Raw genomic sequence first — 16,472 nt, 5'->3', positions numbered from 1 at the left:
CTTGGCTGAGCTTCAGGGTCCCCGAGTTTCTACTGGGGCATCACAGGTCGGCACGACTGGTGAATCCGGCCCTTCCTCTGCTGCTTCGGTTTCTTGATATTAACTTGGATGTTGACTGTCCTGCAGAGGCCCATGTGTTACAGCTTTGGTTCCCAAAGTCTTATGTTAATGAGCTCATCAGGCAGAAATGTAATCCAATTACCCTGTTTGGAGGTGTGGCCCTGGAGAAGTGATTGGATTGGGTCCTTGGGGTGGCACTAACCCACCCGCTGATCACCAGCCCCCATCCCGAGTCTCCTGTGTCAGCATAAATTCAGGTGCAATCAACGCCCCGCCCCCAAGACACCCCTGCCCCCATCACTCGGCAGAGTCCAAGGATTTAGAAGATACTTCCCAATAACCCAAGACAAAGGCCACTCAAAGGCTCAGACTCGGAGATTTCTAACGTCAAGGTCTTCTCTCCCAGTCTCTCCCAGTCTCCACCTTCCGTGACCAATCAGAAGGATCCCACTGGGGCTTTCCCAGACTCCTCTGGGTGCCGGCTCTCCTGACTCCTTCCTCTCCAGTGTCACACGTGGCTCCTAACTCTCCACACAGCCACAGCTGGGCTCCTCTGCCAGCCCCCAGAGCCAGGCCTTCTGCTCCCAAAACAGCTGCACTGGACCCACTCACCCCAGTTTCCAAAAACTCAGCCTCCTGAGAGGCGACGCCCCTTCTGCTCCTGCTCTGGGGCTGACTCAGAGTCTCTGCCTTAGTCACCCTCATGCGCCGAGGTCAGCCCTGACCACCTCCCCCCACACACCCATGTGTCACTGCTTCCTTCTCTCCTCATTCCTCCTGGGAGGCTTCGTTTGGCCATCAGAGCCCCGCCCACCTCAATGACTTTCACCTCTGCTTTCCTCTCTCGACTGAAGTCACTCCCCACCCCCGTGCGGTGGGTGTCCTCCTACTCACTTGGGAGTGTGGACGCACCGGGGAGTGCCGAGTTCCTCGTGAAATCTCATTAGAGCGAGGTTGTATCTTCCCACGTGCTGTTAGTCTCGGTTCTTAGCTTGGAAGTCCCTTCCACACTGCCGGTACCCAAGAGTGACTCTCAACGGACAGCTGCTCTTACGGTGTAGACAACCTCACTTCTTTATTCCGACACAGCTCCAGGTCTTTCCGGAACTTTAGGGACGTTTCTACCTAAAAGTAGGGTCACCTCCAAAGAATCAAATAGAGCATAAGCTTGCTTCCATCTCAAAGATGCAACATGAGATTTGAATTATGGGTCTTGTTCAAGTCATTCAGGGAGCTATTGATTAATCTATTCTCAGTGGGCTGCAGAAGCACCATATGTTGTGGTTAAACATCGCCAAAGGACAGGGAAACAAAATACCAAAATGTTAATGAAACACAAGGGAACCTGGCTACACAGACCTACGGGTGTGACTGTAAGCTGGGGTGGCATTTTCCCTAGTGGCACTAAATGGCTGTGGATGTGCCAGGCATGTCTTGTTACTCAGACTAGGGTGAAGGGACAGGCATCATTCTTGGGTATGTCAATCAAATCAGGGGAAATTAACTAAAACAAGACATTATTCTGACGTAGAGACACTTTAAAATCCATGCATAGGAGAGGGCTTCGAAAGGATCATGGAAAATGCAAGTTGGGAAAACAATCTGCCTAGGCTTCAACCTTTTTGCAAAAAAATAAACATCTTTTAATACCATTTTCCCATGATCTCATTGAACTGCCCCCATGACAGGAGTGTCAGGTGTCTCTTAGTATTGATTTTGGTGGATATTTAAGCTCTTTTTATTTTTGACACTCATTTTCTTCTCAAAACATCTTTTAAGCTTATTCCCACCAATGAATCTCTGAATGAAATTCAACATTTCAAATCAGATGCCATCAACCAGAAGTCAGACGTTGCTCTGTGAATTTTCCACCAGATCTTTTTTATTCCCTCTTTTCTTAAATGTTTATTTATTTTTATTTTATCTGACAGGCAGGAGCCAGGAACTCTATCCAATCTCCCATGTGGGTGGCAGGGGCCCAAGCATTGGAGTCACCATCTGCTGCCTCCCAGGATATGTTAGCAAGAAGCTGGATGCTAGAGGACCCGAGACTCAAACAGGTGCTCCAGTATGTAAGGTTGCGCCGCGGCACCTGCCCCTCCGTCTGATCTTTGCATCTGAACAGCTTCAGCTACCAGGGCACCCACCATGGTGCGTGCATTGGTCTAGTGAGTGGGTGGCAGTGCCACGGAGCAAGCCTGGGGCAATGCCCACGTGCTCTGGCGAGGGTTGGAAAACCCATAGAACTACAGGCCAGCGGAGCAGGCTGCAGGAACACAGCAGCCTCAGCCTGTTTTGGAAATGGTGGGTTCCCGAACTGTCTGCCCTCGTCTCCTGCGCTTGTCACCCAGAACACCTGTGCCCTGAGACCCAATACGGAGCCAACTCTAACTGCAAGCCATGGCTGAGCCTGGTCAATGCATTGCCCTTCAAACGGCAAATAAAGGGGTTCGTGGTTACAGTGCTCCCTGACACCCGCAGAGGGTCGTTCGCGGCCAGCTGCTCAGAAGTGCTGGTGACCTGGGGATGGGGGCGGCCTTGCCTCCACCCGTGAGCCTGCCCTAACACTGCACCCCGGTGCCGTGGCTCAATCCTCACGTGGTGCTTGTTCCTCATGGGTAGCAATAGCATTTCCATGGAGCCTAAAGGCGCCGTCCTGTGGATTTTGAATCTCTGTTGTTTATAATAGTTAACCCAATGGAAAGCTCAGGCAAGGAACTGTGGTGCTGTATTGCTTAGGGAATACCAAAAAGATAAAGATCTGTGCATGTTCAGTACTGACACACTTTCCAAATGCTTCCTACCCACGGTTGAATCCAAGGGCGCAGAGCCCACAGGGGTAGAGGGCCGGCTGTATGCAGAGACACCTTCCATTCCAACCCTGGTTACTGAAAGTAACTCCAAGCTCATCGAGGTCATCATCGCTGTGCCCCCTGGAACTACTCAGATGTATAATTGCTCTGTGTCAATATGTGTGCCGCCAGCGGAGTACTCTGAGAATGAACACATGTCCCGTGAGCCACCAGAGACCTGGCAGGGGCTCCCGGCATTTTCACTGCCGTTGCAAAGCCCCGCTTTGCGACCCCAGCTCCTCTGAGGGGTCAGGGTGTGCATGCAAGATCTCAGGACAATCCTGGCCCTTCTTCTTAGGGCAACCGCCTTCTTTGCCTCTCACTTCTCTCCCGAAATGGTGGGGGCAGCAGAGGCCACCCCGGTCCACTGGGGATGCCTGGTGATTGACAGCAGATGCTATCTGGGTTGTTGTGGATTGCGCGAACAGGGAGAAGGCCTTGGGATCACCGCCTAATCAAAGCACCCAATGCAGCGGGCAGCCGAGGTAGCAGTTAAGTTGCCACTTGGGACTCCGGTATCCCCTATCCAAGTGCCTGGTTAGAGTCCCGGCTCCTCTGCTTCCAACCCAGCTGCCTGTTAATGCACAGCCTGGGAGGCAGTCGATGACAGCGCAAGGACGTGGGTCCCTGCCACCCACACGGGAGACCTGGATAGAGTTCCGGGTTTCAGCTTAGCTCAACCCTGGCTGCTGCAGGCACTTGGGGAGTGAACCAATGAGTGGAGATCTTTCTGTGTCTGTCTCTTTGGCCTTTCAAATAAAACGAAAATAAAAAGTGCCCATGGCACAGGGGGGAGGCTTGATGAGTCCTGCTTTCAGCACTAGGACACGGTTAGAAGGACTGTTCGGAGCTTCAGCCTCCCAGCCTGGGACGCATGGAGCACGCTCTGGATTAGAATCCAGATTCTTCCAGAAACTCACAGTGAGGCAGAACTCAGGAGGGTGGTGCACCTCTCTGCTTCCGTTCTTTGCCCATTAAATGGGTTTAAGAAGAACACCTGCCTCATGGGACAGCTGGGTGACTAAGGAAGAGAATGATAAAAGCATTTACACATTGTAAAGGGGAAGAAACGGTAACTGCTGATGGAGACATCGTTTATTCTTTAATGTTTGTTTCCAGATGAAAATAGCTGTCCTTCACTGGAGAGACTGGCCCTGAACTTGCCAAGGCAGACATTGAAATAGGCAGGCAGAGAGACATGAGACACTTGATCTGCGGGCTCAGAGAGGTATGACAGGTCAGAGGTCAGACAGGAGTCCAGCCAGGGAGCCTCGGGAGCTGTCCAAGAGCTACAGGAGCAGGGATGCGATTGCTCTCTCCCCTTGGCATTGTACGTCCCGAGCAACACCCAGATGCAGGCGCTGGGGCTGTGCAAATGAGAACAAGACGGAGCTGACTCAGGGAAGGAAGCCTGTTTTTAATGGAAGAAAAGGCCCTTCCCTCCCAGAGGATGGCCCTGTGGCCTTGCTCAACTCAGACTGGCTTTGGCAGGGCCTGTCTCCCTTCCGTCCCTCCCAGGACATGTGGTCTGCACCCCCAGCTCCCAGGTCGCCCTCATCCCAGGCTCCCTGTTCTGGCACCTAATTTGCCCCCACTTTCTCGACAACAGCTATGTTTGGAACGTGGTTTGTCTTCACCAAAATGCGTGTGGAGGCCTCATGCCTCGGGTCACAGCATGGAGGTGGTGGTGGCTGTGGCTTCTGGAAGGATCTGCCTGCATAAATGAGTTCATGGTTTCCTCCAGAGCCTGGCTTACTTCTCTTGAGACTGGATTAGGTCTTGCAGGAATGGATTAGAGACCACAAGGCAGGTAGCTACAAAGCGAGTTCAAGTCTTGCCTGTCTCACTGTGGATCTCTCTCTCTCTCTCTCTGTCCTCCAGGCTCCCCTAGTATGGTGCTGTCTACTGTGAGGCCCTCATGAGAAGCCAACACCAGCACCATGCTCTTGGGCCCTCGCAACCATGAGCCAAAATAAACCATTTTCCCCTACAGAGCACCAGCCTCAGATACTTTCTTTCTTTTCTTTTCTTTTTTTCTTTTTTTTCTTTTTTATTTTTTGACAGGCAGAGCGGACAGTGAGAGAGAGAGAGACAGAGAGAAAGGTCTTCCTTCTGTTGGTTCACCCTTCAATGGCCGCCGCAGCTGGAGCGCTGCGGCCGGCGCACTGCGCTGATCCGAAGGCAGGAGCCAGGTGCTTCTGGTCTCTCATGGGGTGCAGGGCCCAAGCACTTGGGCCATCCTCCACTGCACTCCCGGGCCACAGCAGAGAGCTGGCCTGGAAGAGGCGCAACCGGGACAGAATCCGGCGCCCCGACCGGGACTAGAACCCAGTGTGCCAGCGCCTCAAGGTGGAGGATTAGCCTAGTGAGCCGAAAATGGACTAGGACAGCAAGCAGGGGAGCAGCCGAGCCTGGTCAGTCTGTGCCACCCTCTGGAGCCAACATGCCCAGGGACACAGCGGTCTCGTGACTGCCTTGGGGGTTACGACCTCCTGCACAGAGCGGTGACACTCTCCAAGTTCACCGCTCCTCCTCTTTGGCACCGCCTTTTTTTTTTTCCTCCTGATGCAAGCTGGGCATGAGCTAAAAAGAGTATTGTCTCAGCAGTGGCTCTGTGTACCTTTCCCTAGGAACCTGCCCCCTACGGAGCTTCCCAGGCTTACCCTGTGCCCCCAAAACATGATGATGCAACCAGTCACTGGCAGGTCCCCTCGTGCCTCAGCCAGCACAAAGGTCTTTGTCCGAGGTCAAAACAGCCACTGCTTCTGGCTTTCCAAGAAGAGGCGAGCGGGAGCAACCCCCGAGAGTGGGAACAGGCAGGAGCTTGTCGGGAGTGTTTTCACACGCAGGGAAGATGGGGCCTGGGTGGTTGCAACGCCAAGGTAAGCAGACGCACCAGCACCTCGTCAGAGCCCCGGGGGGCGGGAAAGGGAAGCTGGGAGCCGAGCCGAGTTTCCACCGCTCACGCGGACGGACGGAGTCCAATTCGCAGCCCCAGCTGCAGACACCTCCCCAGACGGCCTAGCCTCGGGGCCGTGGAGATGCCAGACTGGGGTTTCTGGTGCCGAAGCAGAGAGGGAGCGAGGAGATGTTAATCAGCTTAAGGGGAGGGATATTCACATCACGGCTCTTCCCAGATCATGTTCTCCCAAACCTCCAAATAATGCATGCACCACACGCGTGACATACACATGCACATACATGCACACACACACATGCACACACACATGCACACGCACACACACACGCACAGGGGCTGCCACCACTGCTTGTCTCCTCCCAGGTTTTGAAGCAACATCAAAGTGCTGAAATTGCCCTTTGCTATTCCTCCCAGAGTAGGAGCTATGCCACACACATTCACATGCAAAGTCAGGATTAAAAACAGGGTCCGCCCGCTGTGCCTGCCCTGCCCGCTCCTTTGTGCCAGGCTCAGAGAGAGCCTGTCCCCAGATGGGCAGGCAGGGACACTCTGGCTTCACAGGGCACACCCGATTGCAGGCACTCGCTCTTCAGGGCAGCGTCATGGACAAATTGAAAACAGCACACGGATCAGCTCTGTGCCTTTCAGAGCGGGCCGGCGTCTCTAACAGGCTTTTCAAAGGACGCAGGGCATGGCCCACAGGAAGGACCTGCACAGTGCCCACCCAGGCTCTGCACTCCAGCGTGGACCTGAGTGTCCACTTCCTCCCAGTGTCACATTAGTTCCAACAGTCCGGCTGCCCGAGGACACCCTGGGTGAGTCCCGAGAGGAAACATGGCTGTCAGTGGGGAGCACCGGCATCTCACCTGGAATTCCGACCCCCGCCCCATCCTCCCTCCCTGCCGGGGCCAGTGTCCTTGGCTCTGTCATCTGCAGACCCATCCCAGCCCCGCCCATCTCCCCCACCCACCACGGACTGCATGGCGATCCAGGCTGCCTGCCACAGGCCTCTGTGGGAGCCCACGCACATGCAAAACGTAGCACAGGATGGCAGGAAGACCACCAGGGACTGCCTCAGGGAGGGGCCGGACAGCCCTGGCAGAGGGGACCTTGCGTTCCACATCTGGCCCAAAACCTGGCTGAGCGGACTCAATCTGACTATTTTGAAAGGAGGGCGCGGGATGTTATTTTCGTAAAGTGGTATGTTCCACGGCTGATACCAAATACTATTAAAGGCCAAAGCCAGTAGATTTCAAACCACAATTAGGGCAGGGGGTTGTCCCAGTTCAAGGGCAAGTGGGAAATTTGTAATCCATGCTGGCAATGCCACGGACTCACTGGGCTCACGCTGGGGAATGGAGAGGGGGAGAGCCCAGGGCCAGGAGGTCTCTCCCATGGCTGCGAGGAGATCTGGGCCCGGGACGGCCATGGAGGCTGCGGCACTGGGTGGAGAGGCCTGGGGCTGGGGATTGGGGGGGGGGGGACATAGAGTTCTGGATGCTTCCAGATGCTCCTCTACAGAGTCAGAATCCAAAATGGCCCCACGAGACCTGCATTCTGGAAGCTCAGCTTTGCCGATGAGCATACTGGAGGCAATTCACAGGCACGCGGCGGGGCAGGAGGCAGCGGGGGTGCTGTGGGGTGTCAGCGTGCGAGTGTCGCCCAGGCTGAGTGTGAGCAGGGCGTGGGCCATCCCGCCTGTGCTCCGCCGAGCACGGCCACGTTTCCATCCACACACAGCCTGGCCACACCGTGACGACGCTGTGCGGCCAGCCCTTCCCTGGCCGTGAAGAATGACCGCACAGGCTTTGCTGTGAGCAGCCAGAGACCGAGGGGTGCCCTGCTCTGAGTGCCCAGGGGCAGGAAAGCATCCTGCGAGTGGGGAGTGTGCGGCTCTTGTAGACCAATGTCTGCTCAAGGAGCGCCACGCTACAGGCCGGACAGTTACCTCCTTGCTGGCCTGTGTGTGTGCAGTGTGTCTGTGGTATGCGTGTGCATGTTGTGTGTGTGGGTGGTGTGTTTGTGATGTATGTGAGTGTGTATGGTGTGTGAGTGTGGTATGTGTGTGTGGTTGAGTGTGATGTGTGCATGGTATATGTGGTATGTGTGTATGTGGTGTGTGGTGTGTGTAGTAGGTCCGTGGTATGTATGTGGCATATGTGTGTGCTGTGTGTGATGTATGTGTGTGGTGTGTGTGATGTATGTGTGTGTGGTGTGTGGTACAGGAGTGTGAGGTATGTGTGATGTGTATGTGGTGTGTGTACGGTGTGTGGTGTGTGTGTATGGTGTATATGTGGTATGTGTGTGTGGTGTGTGGTGTATGTGTGTGGTATGTGGTGTGTGTGTGATGTATGTGTGTGTGGGATGTGTGATGTATGTGTATGTGGTATGTGGCACAGGGGTGTGAGGTATGTATGATGTGTGGTGTGTGTATGCTGTATGTGTGGTGTGTGTGGTTTGTGCTGTGTGTGTGTATGGTATGTGTATGCTGTGTGTGTGGTGTGTGATGTGTGTGGTATGTATGGTGCATGTGTGCTGTGTGTGTGGTGTGTGTGCTGTGTGTATGGTGTATGTGGTGTGTATGGTGTGTGTATGGTGTGTGTGTGGTGTGTATGATGTGTGTGTGGTGTGTATGCTGTGTGTGTGGTGTGTATGATGTGTGTGTGGTGTGTATGCTGTGTGTGTGGTGTGTGATGTGTGTGGTGTGTGTGCTGTGTGTATGGTGTGTGTGGTGTGTATGGTGTGTGTATGGTGTGTGTGTGGTGTGTATGATGTGTGTGTGGTGTGTATGATATATGTGTGGTATGTGATGCGTGTGTTGTGTATGGTGTATGTATGCTATGTGTGTGGCATGGTGTGTGGAGGTGTGTGTGATGTTTATAGTGTGTGTATGCTGTATGTGTGGTGTGTGCTGTATGTGTGTGTGGTGTGTATGGTGCTGTATGTGTGTGTGGTGTGTATGGTGTATGTATGCTGTGTGTGTGGTATGTATGTGTGTGATGTGTGTGTGGTGTGTGCAATGTGTGTGTGGTATGTATGCTGTATGTATCATGTCTGGTTTGTATGTGATGTATATATGATGTATGTGTGGTGTATGTGTGGTGTGTGTATGGTGTGATGTGATGTGATGTGTGCAATGTGTGTGTGGTGTGTGCTGTGTGTATGCTGTGTGTGTGATGTGTACGGTGTGTGTATGCTGTGTGTATCCTGTGTGTGATTTGTGTGGATGTATGTGTGGTGTGTGTGTGGTGTGATGTGATGTGTGCAATGTGTGTGGTATGTGCTGTGTGTGTGGTGTGTACAGTGTGTGTGGTGTGTATGCTGGGTGTGTACGGTGTGTGCATGCTGTATGTATGCTGTGTGTATGCTGGGCGTGTGTTGTGTGTGTACGGTGTATGTATGCTGTATGTATGCTGGGCGTGTGCTGTGTGTGTACAGTGTGTGTATGCTGTGTGTGTACAGTGTGTGTATGCTGTGTGTATGATGTGTGTGTACAGTGTGTGTGGCACGTGTCCCCTGGCAGGAAGCTGCACTCAGAGGCAGACTGAAGCCTGTCGCTCTGACATGGAGCGTGGGCCTCCACACTGGTGTCAGCCCTAGGACAACCACCTCGTCCGAGGTTTGTGTCTCCACAGTGAGATCACAGTCTAGAGCCGAGGCCACCCCAGCTCGGCTCACATGGGAATCGGCGGGGCAGTGCCGGGCCGTGCTGGGCCGTACTGGGCCGTGCTGGGCCGTGCTGGGCGGTGAACCAGAGTTCCAGCGGCCAGACGTTTAGATCTGCGCTGCTCGCCGGCAGAGAGGTTTCAGGAACCCCAATCCAGCCTGCAAGAGGACAGGAGCAGGCTGGCTTCCGCTCCAGTTGGACTCCAATTCAGAGAAAACAAACGATGCACTTCCTGTCTCCAGCCCCCAGGCCCTTCCCTTCTTCAGATGAGTCACTGCTGCCCAGTGAGTGGCACTTCACTGCCTAGGGGACCTGCCCTGTCCTCTGGGAATGTGGGCAGGGGTAGGAGGCGGAGAGGCGGCTGCCCAGGCCTGCCTCAGATCTGCCTCTCTGGGTCCCTACGCCTCAGACAGACGTGTGCAGCTCCACCTGCACAGCGCAGAGCCATAGCGGAGAGGAGGAGGCTGGGCCCTTGTGGGCCTTCTCCACGCCTCTGCCCCTGGCCCTTCAGCAGGCCCACCTGCAAACCGCACAACAATGGGTGCTCGTGAATGAGAGTAGGCGCCGCTGAGCAAGCACTTCCTGTGGGCCAGGGACAAGGCAGGGTGCTCGCCTACCCGCTGACTTCCAGGGGACGTGGAGTCCTTGCCCTCTACCCCTGGGGACCAGAGTCCCAGGGCAATGAGCCCCAGTGAGAGCGGGAGAGATTCCAAGTCTGCCCTGCTGATGCCAATCCCAGCACCCTTTGCACCCGCCCTCAGAGCTACTGCGCTGCTGGTGCTGGGGCCCCTGGCCTCTCAGAAGGTGTCTTTGGGGGCCTGTACATCACTCCTGGGTCAATGAGCTGTTCACCAGCTTCAGAGACCCCTTATTTAGGTGGGCTGCCTTTCCATCTAGCCTTGCGCTGGGGGTGGGCTTTGCAGTCAAGGTCATGCAAGCAGCAAATTAAAAACACCCCATGGTCACGACACCCAGCTTGTGGCCAAGACACCTGGATCCACATCCTGACTTAGGACATCCTCGCCTCTGGAAGCCTCCACTTGGGGCTCAGACACAAATGGAGACAGGATCTGCATGGCCCAAAGGCCCGGAGACACACCCCCAGAGGATGGTGACAAAGCTGACACCTGCAGCTCCCCAACCCCCCCCCCCCACACACACACACACACATCCCTGTGCTGTCTCTTCCAGCCCCTCTCCTGTCCCAAGCCCTCAGCAGCCTGACCTGGGTTCCCTAAGAGCCCCTGGCCCAGGCAGACCCTGCATGTGAAAACTCCTCCCATCCTTTCTTGGGTCTCTGCCGTCCGCTCTGAGCCCCAGGGCTACACGCACTCCAGTGCTAACGGCTGACATGGTGGGGTGAAGGTTGCAGAGGCTGCGGTTGTCAGATGTCACCCCCTCCAGTTACAGCTAAGGAAACCAAGGCATTGGTCCCTGGTCCCATGCCCAGCTCAGCTGCAGCCTCCATCCGTCACTCGTCACGTCTGCGACGTTTCTCCTCCCAGTCTCCTTTTTCGCCTGGCTGCTATGGCGTAGTTAGATGCTCCCCAGGGAATCACATGCTGGCAGCTTGGTCCCCAGTGTGGTGGTGTTGAGATGGTGTTGGTGAGACCTTCAGGGAACAGGACCTGGTGTCGGGGTCACCACATTAGGACTTCCTGCCTCACCTCATGCTCTCCCTAATGCCCCCATTCCTACCACATGGTGCTATCTGCCCTGGGGCCCTCCCCAGAGCTGAGCCAGTGCAGGTGCCAAGCCCTTGAACATGTAGAACTGTGTGCTCAATAAACCTCTCTTCTTTGTAAAGTTCCAGCCTCGGTATAGGAACAGGAAGGGGTCCCACACCCTGGCTGCACCTGTCTAGTTAGAAGACAAAGCTCACTCCCTGATGCGTCTGGAAAGGGAACTCCCTAGTCTGGGGACCCCTCAAGCCTCAGTTCCCCACCCCACCTAGAGATGAGTCCACCAGGACTCACCAGCCTCCCACCCAGATGAGGAGCTGTGGTATCTGAAGCCCCTTGCCCACCCTAAAAGAGAGAGATGAGCCACTTCCCCACCCTGACTCCACAACCTCCAACCTAGGGGCTGAAGCCAGGCGCCGACCTCACATCCAGGTTCCTGCTTGCCAGAACAGAATCACCGTGCAGAGCACACAGACAAGTTGGGAAGCCCAGAGGAGCTGGCACTGGCTCCTGGCCGTGCCCCTCGTGGGAAGTCTGCATACACGAAGCCCCGGGGAGCGGTCTGCTGCCGCAGCCTCTGCTCTCACGCAGAGCTCAGCACCCTGCTTTGCAAGCATGTGGCGTGCAGGTGTCTACCAGCAGGGCGTCTGTGCAAGGCTGCGGAGCAAACATACCTTAGAACTTTCTTTTTTCCTCCAAACTGGAAACTGTCATGAATAGCCTGATTTCTATCTTTATAGGGTTTTGGCCCCAAAGGTCTGAGGCTTCCATATGATCACATTTCAGTGGAGCTGGCTGGGGAGCTTGCACTTGACACGATGTTTAATCTTCACACATCAAAGCACACAGCACTGCTACATTTGTCGCCTTTGTTACCACGGCCCTCCTTCCAGCTGCACTGGCAAGAGACCCACCGCTCTCCCACACAGGAATTCCCCCCCTTCCCACCTCCAGGCTCCCAGACACTTCAAAGCCATTTTGCAACAGAAATTAATAAATAAAAGGGATACCGAGTAAGGAGGGAGGGAGGGCAAGGGTAAGGGTTTTGTTTGTTCCTCTGCAAAACGTTGCACTTCATTAAAATTGTGGAAGTCGGATCCGTCCTGGTTTCTGGGGAGTCCACACAGGAAGCAACTTTCTTGTTCCTCTTTAAATAAAGGCAGAATCTGTGTGTGATTACCTAAACTCCCTACTCCAAGGAGCTCAGCCGGTCTGGAAACTGTGCAAGGGCAGGAAGGTGTGGTTGGTTGCAGCTGTTCCTTCAGGAAAGGCAAGGCTTAGAATGGGAGCAGAGAGGGGCTGGCATTGTGGTATAGTGGGTTAAGAGGCCACCTATAATGCCAGCATCCCTTATAGGCACCGGTTCGAATCCCACCTGCTCTACTTCTGATCCATCCCCCTGCTATTGTGCCCAGAAAAGCAGCAGAATATATCCAAGTGTTTGGGGTGCTGCCACCCACAAGTGAGACCTGGATAAAACTCCTGACTTCTGGCTTTGCCTGGCCCAGCCCCCACCATTGTGGCCATTTGGGAAGTGAACCAGCAGATGCAAGATATATCTCTCCTCTCTCTTTCCTTCTCTCCACCCCTCCCCCCCGCATTCTCTCTCCATCTGTCTCTCTCTCTCTGCCACACCAGGAGCCAGCAGGGCCACAGGGGCCAGCCCTGGTCCTGTGTACACCCGGGGGGTTCCTTTTCCTCATGGCGCTGCCTTCCATTCCCGCCACAGGCAGCTGCGTGCTGAGGCCGCACCACCGGTGACCAGAGGGAAGGCATACTTGTGTGTCCACACTGTTCCCTCCAGGCGCTGGCCATTGTCCACCCTGGATTCTGCTCCCTTTCACCCAGCGACACGCCAGTCGAACACTCAGACCTAAGTGGACGATGCTCCCTGCCACAGTGTGGATGCGGCTTGAGTCTGGGCTTCCCGAGCTGAAATGCAATCCCCTTTGTGTGGGATGAAGAGAAAGAGACTTCCCCAAGCTGTGGAGTTGGAGCCGGTCCTTTGGCACGTATGAGGATTAGACCTGGTCAGCAGGGCGAAGCCCTGTGATTGAGTACGGGTGCCTATGTAAGACCAGAGGACATGTGCGCGTGCACACGCACACACACACACACACACACACTCCCTACCTCTTCACCAGCAAACCCTGGACCCTCCAGCACTGTGAGCTAAATAAACTTGCTTTCTTTATAAAGGAGCCAGTCTCAGGCATTTCCTTATAATGCCTAGAGGCTGGTTAACACTCCCCGTCCTTCCAAGGGAGATGTATAGAGTGAGCCACAGAAGCACCTGCACAAAGCATCAGAGAGAGACGCGTCAGCCCCACGCCACTCTGGATGACCAGACCGGGCTCACAAGCTGGTGTGGCCTGGGCCTCTGACAGTAGCTCCGCTCAGGAGAGCCCTGGGTTTCCCATTCACCTCCTCCTCCTCCGGCCACCCCGGAACTCTCCAGGAAACCTCAGGGCTGGGGGTGAGGAAGAAGGAGGAAAAATAGAAAAGGTGTCCCCTTCCCTCTCCCTCCCTCCCCAGGTTCCCATTGCCATCTACAGCTGGAAAACCAGGGTGGATAGTCCTTGTGGCTGGAACGGGCTGAGGACTGTGTGTCTTTTTTTTTTAAGATTTATTTATTTATTTGAGCGTCGGAGTTACAGAGAGAGAGGGAGAGACAGAGAGAGAGAGGTCTTCCTTCTGCTGGTTCACTCCCCAGATGGCTGCATCGGCCTGAGCTGGGCTGGTCTGAAGCCAGGAGCCAGGAGCTTCTTCCAGGCCTCCCATGTGGGTGCAGCGGCTGAGGGACCATCTTTTGCTGCTTTCCTAGGCGCATTAGCAGGAAGCTGGATCTGAAGTGGAGCGACCAGGACTCGAGCTGGCGCCCATAAGGGAAGCCAGTGCTGCAGGTGGATGCTTCACCTGCTACACCACAGTGCCAGCCCCCTGCCAACTGTTTGTAACCCAAGCAGGTGCAGCCAGGTGGGGGGCAGCCAGGGTGGTGGGCAGCACTTGTGGCTTCCTCCCAGCAGGGAAGGACCCAGCACAAGGACATTTAAACAGGCAGTGGAGAAAAAATAAAGTTGTGTTTCCATTGCAAACATGCACATTACACTTATGTGGGGTGTGATGGCAAACACAAGGCTTTGCTCAGTAAACATTGGTTGAGGGACGGAAGAAGTTTATTCTCATAGAAACAAGGCATTGGGGTTAAGTCAGGTGCAAAAAGCCATCTCCACGTACAAATGTCTGGGGACGTGTATTAGTCTGTTTTCAGTATTATAATGACATGCCCAAGACAAGCTACTTTGCAAATAAAAGAGGTTGATTACAGCACAGGGCACAGGTCCAGGGTCACAGAGCCATATCTGGTGGTGGCTTTCTTGTGGCCGAGTCCTGAGGTGGCTGTGGGAGACACACAGGAAGCACATGTGTGCACCTGTACTTGTCTTCCGGTCTGTCTGTCTCTTCTTACACAGTCACCAGGATTCGGTCAGAGGGGCTCCGTGGTGCTGACAGCAAAGAATCCTGATCCCCTCCCAAAGGCCTCACCTGGGAGCTTCCGCCCTCCTAATACCTCACAGTGGAGGCTGTACACCAGACCCATGGCCACTCAGACCACATTTCAGCCACAGAAAAGGCTGCCCACAGGCCCCACCCACCGGAGGCGGGCACTCCTCCATCTCCACAGTCAGACCCACAGCTCTAGGGCAGACACGTGAAACCTGTCCAGCATCCTCTTCTCCTCCAGGCAGTAGCAGCAGCCTCGCTCTGGGTGTGGCCTCCATGTGCACCGGCGGGGGACACAGCTACGAGCCACTTTCAAGGGTGAGGACATGTGGCAGATGTGAGCAGAACACGTTTAGATTCTGTCCTCAAGGATAAAACTGTGGGTAGGAAGTGGGAAAGGACACAGAGCTGTTTCCTCTGTGGTCTGAACTTGGCACTGACCACACAAAGGTAGGGGCGCACTGTGCACCGCTCAGAGCCTGCACGAGGGCAGTAACTCAAGGTCTGTGTCTCTTTAGAGCCACCAAGTTGTCACTGGCTATTTTAAAACACCTGTTTAAACCCAGGGACAGGCATGGACCTGGACGGGGTCCCAGACCACACTCGACGTGGACAGAGAGGCTCCAGGGCCACTCCGAGCTCTGTCTGGAGACAGCTGGCCACACACCAGGGAGTTCTCCAGATTCACTTCTTGGGCAGAAGACCTCCCTCATCCACGGTGCCAGTCGCCAACGATCAGCCACAGTCCCCAAACTAGCATTTGTGAGTTGCATCAGGTGCCAGTTGGAGGCTTACAACAATCCTACCCTAACCCTTGGAGCCATGGTCTGGGACACAGGTATCTTTTCCGGGGGCAAGGAGGGGGGTATTGTATGGTGGGTACAGCTCAGACCAACAGAAGCACAGTGACAACCGACAGCAGACACCAGGTTGGTGCTATCCTCATCGCCCGTGGGGAGGCAGAGCCCCGCCCCGCCACACCCTGGGCGTGCACCTCCACCAGTTCACCCGGGCAGGAGCAGAACTTAGCACAGCTCAGCCAGCACTGTGGACACCGCGCCCAGGGAAGCATGCCCTCCCCCAGGAGCCTCATTCTCTGCCCCACACAGACCCAAGTAGTAACCTCCCCTCGCTCCCGTCAGCCTTGGCTCTGCAGATCTGCAGAAGCACTCCCAAAAGGCAGCAGGTGCTTTCCAAATGCTCATTTGCTTTCCTCTGAGAATCATTTTTAAAGTTTAAAAGCATCTTGTCGTTGTGGCATAGCGGGTGAAGCCGCCACCTGCAGTGCTGGCATCCTACATGGACGCTGGTTCGAGTCCCAGCTGCTCCTCTTCCGATCTAGCTCTCTGCTGTGGCCTGGGAAAGCAGTAGAAGATGGCCCAAGTCCTTGGGCAGCTGTTCCCACATGGGAGACCCAGAAGAAGCTCCTGGCTTGGATTGGCGCAGCTCTGGACGTTGGGGCCATCTGAGGAGAGTGAACCAACAGATGGAAGACCTCTCTCTCTCTGCCTCTCTTTCTCTCTCTATGTAACTCTGACTTTCAAATAAATAAATAAATCTTTAAAAAATAATTTAAAAAAGAGCACCTTGTGTCAACATACAACCCCCAATTTTTCTCCCAGGCCTATGCCCAAATGAATCGAAAGGAGCGGTCTCAAAGATATATTTGCGGCCAGCGCCGCGGCTCACTAGGCTAATCCTCCGCCTTGCGGCGCCGGCACACCGGGTTCTAGTCCCGGTTGGGGCACCGGATTCTGTCCCGGTTGCCCCTCTTCCAGGCCAGCTCT

General features: G+C 54.9%; 1 long non-coding RNA gene across 1 annotated transcript; it reads left to right on the top strand.

The window, feature by feature from the left end:
* The first annotated feature begins 5,660 nt into the window (after positions 1 to 5,660).
* On the top strand, positions 5,661 to 16,265 carry LOC127491434 (uncharacterized). Its single transcript, XR_007920099.2, has 4 exons — positions 5,661 to 5,794; positions 14,927 to 15,003; positions 15,252 to 15,523; positions 16,028 to 16,265. It is a non-coding gene; the product is annotated as an uncharacterized lncRNA (long non-coding RNA).
* The last annotated feature ends 207 nt before the right edge of the window (positions 16,266 to 16,472 follow it).

This window comes from Oryctolagus cuniculus, chromosome 1, assembly GCF_964237555.1.
Source record: "Oryctolagus cuniculus chromosome 1, mOryCun1.1, whole genome shotgun sequence".
Taxonomy (NCBI): Eukaryota; Metazoa; Chordata; class Mammalia; order Lagomorpha; family Leporidae; genus Oryctolagus; species Oryctolagus cuniculus.
Note: the sequence above shows the minus strand (reverse complement) of the source record. Positions and strands in the feature narration are given on the sequence as shown.